The sequence below is a fragment of the Vicia villosa genome, unplaced genomic scaffold (genome assembly GCF_029867415.1).
Source record: "Vicia villosa cultivar HV-30 ecotype Madison, WI unplaced genomic scaffold, Vvil1.0 ctg.002074F_1_1, whole genome shotgun sequence".
Taxonomy (NCBI): domain Eukaryota; kingdom Viridiplantae; phylum Streptophyta; class Magnoliopsida; order Fabales; family Fabaceae; genus Vicia; species Vicia villosa.
The window spans coordinates 314712-324167 of record NW_026705829.1 but is presented as its reverse complement, the minus strand read 5'-3'; the positions used below and the strand labels follow the sequence as shown (position 1 = coordinate 324167).

General features: G+C 31.4%; 2 long non-coding RNA genes across 2 annotated transcripts; one reads left to right on the top strand and one right to left on the bottom strand.

Moving 5' to 3' along the window:
• Positions 1-2979: 2979 nt before the first annotated feature.
• Positions 2980-4207, top strand: LOC131637716 (uncharacterized). Its single transcript, XR_009294390.1, has 3 exons — positions 2980-3077; positions 3169-3262; positions 3945-4207. It is a non-coding gene; the product is annotated as an uncharacterized LOC131637716 (long non-coding RNA).
• A 4669-nt stretch (positions 4208-8876) lies between these two features.
• On the bottom strand, positions 8877-9231 carry LOC131637712 (uncharacterized). Its single transcript, XR_009294389.1, has 2 exons — positions 9171-9231; positions 8877-9086 (listed from the first exon to the last, which is right to left on the bottom strand). It is a non-coding gene; the product is annotated as an uncharacterized LOC131637712 (long non-coding RNA).
• Positions 9232-9456: the final 225 nt, after the last annotated feature.

Sequence of the window (9456 nt, the reverse complement as noted above, 5' to 3'; positions counted from 1 at the left end):
GATTTGTTGTTTTAATTTCTTTAATATATAGGTATGTTATATTTTAATAGATTTACTTTTGAGTTTTAATTTATAATAAAATAATAATAGATCTATTTCTGAGTTGTTGAATTTTGCGAAGATGAATGAAGCAGGTATGTTGAGTATGGTGATGGTGTTATGTTTCTGCAGGTGGTGTATTGAGTTTGAAATTGTTGGAGTATGCAATTTGTTGTTGTGGATTTCTGCTTCAGTGAATGCTCACAGAAATTGGAGGAATGGTTGATGAAAATGGTTTGTATGCGGATGAAGAAGGTTGGAAGTATAGTTATGAAGTGATATTTGTGAAATGGTTATGCTGAGCATGGTTCAGCTTGTTGCAGGTTTTATGGTGAATGGTTTTGGAAGTGAAGATTTATGCGTTTTTGGAGGAAGATTGGTTTTCCATTTTGAGCAGAGTTTGTTTTTATTTTGTATTGGAATTCCTTTCTAAATGAATTGTTCCATTGGTTATAGTTTAGTGCTTACCATGACTAGCTTCAAGGATTTATTTTGTAAACAACACTGGTGTGTGCTCAAATATGTTATTTATTTCGGTTAGGCTGTAAAGTGCTTCACTGCTTTTCTGAAACAAACTTAAGTTATAGTAAATTCACTAACTACTGCATAAATTAGGACATTTTTTTGTGGGATTCATTGTATTATTCTCTAATCTAAACGATGGAATTCGATGTAATCTTGTTTTCGGTCACTCCAACAATGAAGGTGGGCTGGGAAAACTGATATATAAACAATCATGACATGTTCATCTATCTAAAATAGCACGTGTTAGGAATATTAAAAGTGAAACACAGTTGCACATGATAATCTTAAATTATCCTTGTATGGTACTAAATGTTTATATTACTTTCTCATGTTGCACATGGTTGTACTTGTATTTTCGGCTTTACTTGGTGTTGTTTCATTGTAGGGTGTGGAGTGATGTACTAAATGTTTCGTTCTCTTTCCTTTGTTGCTCAGATTTATTTGAAGTTGTTGATCGAAGAGCGAAGCTAGTTGCCAGTGACATAGCGGAAGAATAATTTGATTCCAAGTCTCCAGGTTTAGATTCTGGTTCTTTTGACTTTTTCTTTAGCCCCTTTGTATACTTTATCTATAATTAGAATTGGGTTCACTGCGAAGTAGTCAATTCTCTTTCCAAGTTTCAATATAGGTGGTATGTTAGCAGGTGGTGGTTCATTATGAAAACACCTTTGGTTAGTAATAAGTTAGTGGACTTCAAGCGGATTATAACTATGAGAAGATAGAGACTGAGAACTACTTACAGTCTTCCCTTTATCTTTGGATGATGGATGTTTGTGGGAAGGTCTGCTAGCAGGTGGTGGCTCATGTGTCGACTGTGCATACGATGGTGGATATATAGATGTTATGCATTTGGATGGTGCATAAACAGGCTGTGAATACATATATTCTGGATATACATGGGTAGAGTATGTGTAGATGGAGGTTGGTGTTACAGTATGGTTAGTTTGTCCTGTCATGACTATCTGTTGTACAATACAATGATAATGAACTCTCAGCAAAACAATACTAATAAAGGTTTTAAAAATCTAACAGAATCTAACTACTTCATACAAAACAGTTGCAATGCTAACTAACTCAACTATAAGCACAACTAAGTTAAATATAGTTAATATATTATTGTGTATTAGATTCATTAATAATCTGTTATGAAAACACATGTGTTGAGTGAAGGAGTAGTGATGTGATGTTGGGGTTGTTGAATGGTTTTGCAGGTTTCAGTAGCTTGGAGGATGGAGTGAAATGAGAGAGGTTATGGTTGGGTAGATGATAGGTTTGTAGAAATAATTACTTTAAGAATCATTCTCAATTGCTGAGCAGTTTGATAAGTTTTACTTTAAATTTTTACAATTTATTATAATTTTTCATGGCTTCTAGCATGTCTGATAAGTTTTAGTTTCAATTTTACAATTTATTATTATTTTTCATTGGCTGCTGACATCCAAATCAAAATTTTTGAGTTGATTCTCTTCTTTGTCTTATGTGATACTTTCAATCTCTTTGTGATGAGAAATTGTTGTGATTTATGGGTGTTAATTGCCTATCAATATGTATGATTGATCCATGAAAATTAGAGAGTATTATGACATGTTTAGTGAGGACTTTGAGATGAAAAAAAATTTTTTTTTTTTTTGGAAGTTTGATTCAAGTCAGGAAGGACCTTATATAAATCATGGCCATTTCGGAATCATACTGTTAGAAAACACACTCCTTAGATTTTGATCTAAATCATGAGATTGCTTGGTACAAATCACGAGCCTAGATTTTTTGAAAAATCTTATTTTAACCTCTAAAGCACTAGTTTAAGGTGGGTATTGTTCCTTAAATCTAATCTAGTGATCTTATGCTTAATTATAACTCAAAATTTACTTAGAATCAATTATGAAGTTGGACTAAGAATTTCTAAGGATCGAGATGCATTTGTATTTAGAATTAAGACTAGTCATAATTAGTATGGGTAAATTCATAAGGCCTAATATGAAATATTACATTAAAAAATACTTCATGATTTCTACATTGTAACATGATGAATGAATGATGAAGCTACTTACATTTTCTTGTGCAGTAAGTATGCATATAAATATATTAAGTTTTCAATTAATTAAATATATATGTGTACTATTGAACTGTTATTTAGCCAACAAAGCATCAAAATTTAAAAACAAAGTTTGAGAAGTGAGTATAGATTCTTTTAATTTAACATTTATATATGTATTATTATTTATAATAATTACTCATGTGAAGTTAATTTCATTTTGTTAGCGCTTTGCAAATTTATCGTGCTAATAGTAATTCTAAAGTGCCTAAAGTGTCCAAGTCAAAGAAAATCTCATGACAAAAAATAAAGGTATGTCAAAATTAATGTTATTTTTAAACAATTATGTAGAGTAAAATTAATCTATGAAAATGTTTTTTTGCAGTACCCCCGACAAATTAATGGCATTGATTGTGGATATTTTGTAATGCGATTTATGAAAGAGGTCATCATGGAAAATGAAATTATGATCCCTGCAAATGTATGTGATTTTAATTATTATTATTATTATTTTGTAACTTAATGTTATTTAATTCTATCACAATTAATTGTTGGTGTTTTTATATTTGAAGTACTTTTCTGACCACAAATGTCGTACCTACTCTCATGATAAGTTAACTGCGGTCAAGGAGGATTGGGCTACCTATATGGTGGATGATGTTTTCGGTAAGTGTTTCCTTGACCTGATATTTTATAAACAAAGCAAATATTACTCATGGATTTAGAGTTCAAATGTTTTGATTTAGATGGTTTGATTTAGATGTTCAATTTCGGTTTTTCAGTTGGATTAGAGTTGTCATATAAATAATTCCTCTATAATATCAGTTTCCACATATGTATTCACTGTTTTACATAGCAAAACGTGAAGATAATGGAAACAACAATGTATAAAGCTTCCATTGTATAATAAATAAAAACGTTAGCATATGTCCATTGATTAGCTTTACATAGCAAAACTTGAAGCAATTGAAACAACAATGTATAAAGCTTCGTATAATAAATAAATTAAGCTTCAATGTATAATAAATAAAAATGTTAACAGTGACTGTCCATTGATTATCTCAAATATAAAGCTTCCAGTAGCAAACTTAGTTTACAACTCAATAATCTCATAACAATGGCATTGAAACTTTGGAGTTACTTACACCAATTTAAATTTTTGGTCTTCGTCATTCAATTGAATGGCTTTAATTGTTTGGTTAGTTTTTTACTCGCACATTTCTTTTTGTTTGGTTAAATAATTCGTTCAAGACTTGTTAGACCCACATTAAATGTTTGATTATTTTATATATCTTGAATTGGTTTTTATTGTACAATACATAATCAATATTTCTTCTATGATATACAGGAAAACAAGAAGCGGTTATTTTGCCAGCTAAATGATTGTACTTGTGGGCTGATGCTTTTGGTTAGTGAAGAATTGGAGAATTACTTGGTGTTGTTTTGTTGTCGTTTCTTGTTTTTTAGGTGTTTTATTTAGAGAATATGACTTGTTATTTTGGGATTTGGATTAAAGTACTCTTAGATGGAATGCATGTATCTATAAATTTGGCTATGCAAATGCCCTCTTATTTTTAAGTACACTAAATACCCTCTATATATGTTATGATATATTTATAAATAAGAGGATTTGGTTTAAAATGTTATTTGATATTTGAGTAACTTAAAAGCGTCACTTGGTATTGAATTGAATGTGGTTTTTTTATATTTGCACACTAATAGAATGATTTTATGTACAGCAAATAAAAAAAGGTTTACCATATATTAGCGCTTTCTTTGAAAGTGCTATCAAAAGTGAGTTATATATTAGCGCTTTCTTTGAAAGTGCTATAAAAAATGAGTCATATATTAGCGCTTTCTTTAAAAGTGCTATCAAACATGGGTCATATATTAGCGCTTTTATTGAAAGCGCTATTAAACATGAGCCCTTTAATAGCACTTAGTTTGAAAGTGCTGTCAAAATCACATAAAAACACACGCAAAATGCATACTTCAATAGCGCTTTAGAAAAAGCGCTATTAAAAACGGGAACTTTAATAGCGTTTTAGAAGTGCTATTAAACAAAAAAACGTTTACAATAGCGGCGCGGTTAATAGCGCTTTTAAGCGCTATCAAAAACAAAAAAAAAAGTGCTATTAAATAGCTTATTTGGCGTAGTGAGATTAGAAAACTTATTATTATTTATGATTATATAAATTCAACTAAATATATAGTAGCCTAGAAAATTAAGTTGCGTTAATATGTTTTTTTGAATAATCTAATTTAAACTAACCTAGTGTTTATAAACTAATTAAGTTCTTTTCATGTTACTATATAAACTCTTAAACTATTGTACGTATATTTATATGATAAATATTAATATAGATTAAAACTGAGTGCAAATATAATTTCATAAGGACTAAAATTCAATATATTTATTATAGGGACTAAAAGTCAAAATTGAGATATTTATAGGGACCAAAAACATATTTAACCCTTAAGAATATATCATAGTTTAGTGGTGAAATTAGTGAGAATGAAGTCATGGGAAAGACTTAGCTCATTTGTTTTAAACAGAGTCGACACCGTGCTTTATTGTTTTCAAAAGGAATGGGAGAAAGAGCGAATAAAACTCACAGAAATTTTTTAAAATCAAAACTAATAAACTTATCAGAGATTTGGGTAAGGGGGTTTGCTATACTAAGGGAAGGTTTTAAGCACCCCTCATATCCATGGTACTCCATGGGAACCTCTTTGAAAATGTTATTGTTTTTGTTGTACATGCATTTTGAAAACATATGTGAACTTGTTTAAAATAGAGGGTGGGGATGGGAAATGAACGTTTTTAAAAGTGAGCTCGATAAGACATCGCATCTTAGGCCAACATACCCCTTTTAAAGGAAAGGGAAGTTTGAGCTTTTGTAGTTCCCCTTAAAAGGAAAATAAAAGAGCCAAAGTGGCCAAAATCTTTTTGGTGTTAAGCTTTAACAATACTTAACAAAATATTTTGAAAAAGGATTAAGCTTTAAAATACCTAACATGTTTTAAAAGGCTAAACTTTAAAATACTTAACAATTTTTAAAATACACATAAAAAGGGACCAAACTTTAAAACACAAGGTCAATGGATTAAGAATAGTTTCACCGGGAATAATTCTACTCTTAATACCAAGGTTTCAAAAACAAAAGGATTGAACTTTAAAATACAAGGTCAATGGACTAAGAATAGTCTCACCGGGAATAATTCTATTCTTAGTACCAAGGTTTCAAAAACAAAAGAGTTTGGCTAAGCTTTAACAATACTAAACCATTTAAAAGATAAGGTAAAAAACTTTAACAATACTAAACCATTTAAAAGACAAGGTAAAAAGCTTTCACCACTTGCTTTGTTCAATATTGAACTGGGATCCTTCCTTTATCACAACACGCACCTTGGATGGTTGGTAAGGGTTTTGGCCCTTGATAAAAGGGGCGTGGGTTCAAGCCTTAGTCACCACATTTCAAAAATTTTATCACTTGTTTATTTAATTTTCTTCACATCTTTGAAAAATCGTTAAAAATAGGAAAATTAATGTTTTTAACTTGTTCTTTTTTGTGTGATCTATTTATTTTGTGTATTTTTATACCATGTTAAAAAATACCAAAAATATTTAATATTTAATTATTTAAAAATTAATTCAAAAACATGTCTTTTATATTGAAAAATCAACTAAAAATCTCTTAAAGCTTGAAACCAAGGGCTTAGATACATTCATCTTTTAATGGAATTTTGAGAAGTGATTTTTGGTTCAGGGCCTTTGGTAAGTGTTTAGAGGTTATGGATAGCTTATATATGACTAATAGAAGCTATTTGAAGTGTTTGTTTGGTTGGTAAGTGTGTGGCTTGTATTTTGGTTGGTTATGACCTTGAATAAACCTTTAATGGAGGTTGAAAAGTGATTTTTGGTTAGGGGACCTTTGAGAAGTTGAGGAAGGTATGAAAAGCTTCTAAATGATGTTTAGAAGTTGTCTAAACCTTTGGTTGACACCCAGAACTCTTAGAACTCAAATTCACTAGAAAAGTGCAAATGGTAAGAAAATAGAATTTCAAGTGAGGTAGTGACTTGGAGAATTCTGGTGCATTTGATTCAAGAGGAAAGTGCCTCTATTTATAGGAAAGAATTAGGGTTTGTGGAGTGAAAAATCTCAGAGTTTTGAGCTCCCATGTGATAGTTGTACTCTTTTGCTTATTTGTGAAGAAATGAGAATTTTGGTTTTCCATAACAAAGTACATAGCTTTAAGCATGCTTGGGAGGCTTTGATCTGATCTTAGAGAGGTTGCTTGTGATGTTAGGAATGCTTTTGCTGCAGAGGAGACATGGGAGAGTGGACTTTGTAAAAGTAATGCTTTCTAGAATGGAAGTGGTGACTTTTGTACATAAATGGAATGAAATTTGGATATTGCATAACACACATGGTTCATAGCTCAAAAGAATATGTAATCTTCTGAGTTTGGTGCCTTGAACAAGTTAGAGTGCTTGTACTTGGAAGATTCTTTCAGATTTGGACAAAATTTCAAACTTGTTCTTCATTTTCTTCATAAAAATGGCTTAAATTCAAGTGTCATGGTGCCTTGTTCACAAAACCATAACTCATTGATCAAGCCATGGATTTTCATGCTAGTGGTCTCTTTGGAAAGCCCTTTCTACATACTTCAATCCACTGGTTAAAAATTTCCTCAAACTCCTTTGAGATCATGGAGAAAGAAGACATTGAAGTTGAGAAAAAACTAGGTGAAAACACTTAGAAATTTTCTAAGTTTTTTGAACATAAACCTTCTTAATTCCAAATCTCTCAAAATAATCATTTTTTGGAGAAATGTTCAATTTGATGAGTTTTTTGTTTGATTAAGATCTACAACTTTCATGTTTGGAGTTCCCAAAATTAGGTCAAAATCCACTTAAAAGTTAAAACCCTAATTTTGACTTTTGTTGACTTTTTGATTCTTGATGAATTTTCTTGATTTTCTTTGGTCAAATGTCTTCAATAATCATATGATGCTGATTTGAATCCTTAAAAGTTCATAGTTGACCATTTTTCCCAAAAGTCAATGGTTGACCCACATAGTTGACTTTTTCCAAATGAACTGCAGTTTTGTGATTTTCATGTGAATCATGGTCTCCTCTTCAAATGAATAATATAGATGGATTATAATGTTGATTTGGATGCCCTTGAATCATTGTTTGATCCTTGGAGCCATGTCCTGATTAAAAGTCAACTTTTCAGTGTAATTAGGTCAAAAACCCTAATTGGGGCCTCTGATGATCTTGGAAGTGATTGATCTTGTATTGAAGCATCCTTGGGCCTTGATATTGATGAGAGAATACTTTGAATCATAGGAGAGTGTTGGATTCCTTTGTGGGCCTCAAAACCCTAATTTGCCCAGTCTCTTCCTGATTAGTCACCTGTCTTGAGACACAAGCAACAAACAACAAATTTTTGTACTTTTTGGTTAACAAATAATATATGCATGATGATAATGATAATAATGATGATCCTATTATTTGGAATATGGTGGGATCTCAGTGATAAAAAATTGGGGTGCAACACATAGTACATGTGAGTTTATAAGTTTTGGATATGCATGTGAAATAAAAAAACCACTACAACACGCGTGGGCTTTAAAAGCGCTTTTTTTTTTGCCTTTAACAGCGCTTTAAAGCGCTGCCAAAGCCAGCGCTGGCGTAGGCTACGAAAGCGCTTTTAAAAGCGCTCTGGTAGACCCCCCTATAAGAGCGATTTTTCCAGAAAAAGCGTTCTGGTAGACCCCCCTATAAGAGCGCTTTTTACAGAAAGCGCTCTGGTAGACCCCCTTATAAGAGCGCTTTTTCTAGAAAAAGCGCTCTGGTAGACCCCCTATAAGAGCGCTTTTGCTGGAAAAAGCGCTCTGGTAGCCCCCCCTACTAGAGCGCTTTTCCAAAAGCGCTTTGTAAGGTTGCGTTTTTTTTCTTCTTTTTTTTAATCTTTGGCAGCGCTTTTTGTAACAAAGCGCTTTCGTATGTGGACCTTTAAGAGCGCTTTTTAAAAGCGCTGTCGTTGCTAAATGAGATATTTTAAAGTGCAGCCTATAATTTCAGCCTCCTAGATCGACCTGTAATATTTTCGACCTGTAATATATTTTCAACCTGTAATATTTTCGACCTGTAATATATTTTCGACAATATATTTTCAACCATAGGTAGGACTATATATATACTAATATAATACCATTATAATATCCAAAATTATATATATACATCATTATATCAATCAAACTAAATCTCTAACATCAACAATATTATACTTCAAATATTAATTGGCAACAATATGAACAAAGTTAGTAACCATATATCCTGGAGTACTATAATATTCTCTTCAAATCGACACAAATCCTACTACATGAATAGCTGATGAATATAAAATTGACACAATTCCTCTTTGATTTCTTCCAACTTAAGTTTCGTGTAAGAAGCAGCACGGAATTCGTCAAAGTACTACAGAATAAAAACATAATATGAATGATTTAATTAAATGTAATAAATTATAAGAAGTTATCTAATGAAGTTATAAATCCATACCGTGATTGGAATCTCTAATTGATTCATTTGAAGGATTTCTTTCATAAACCTCAAAACAAAGTATCCGCAATCTGAACTGTTCCGATGTATCGGACACTACATAGAAAAACAAATAAGAAATTATAGTTGTCTTGTTTTATCAAGTAGCATAAATATTATAAGCAAAATTGTGAAAAATAATGTACCTGCACTTTGATCCAAGTAATGTTGTTTGATTTAGTCCGGGATACCTGTGCGTCTCGTTGACTTCGGTTTGTATTGATCTAACAAAAATATAAAAGCATAT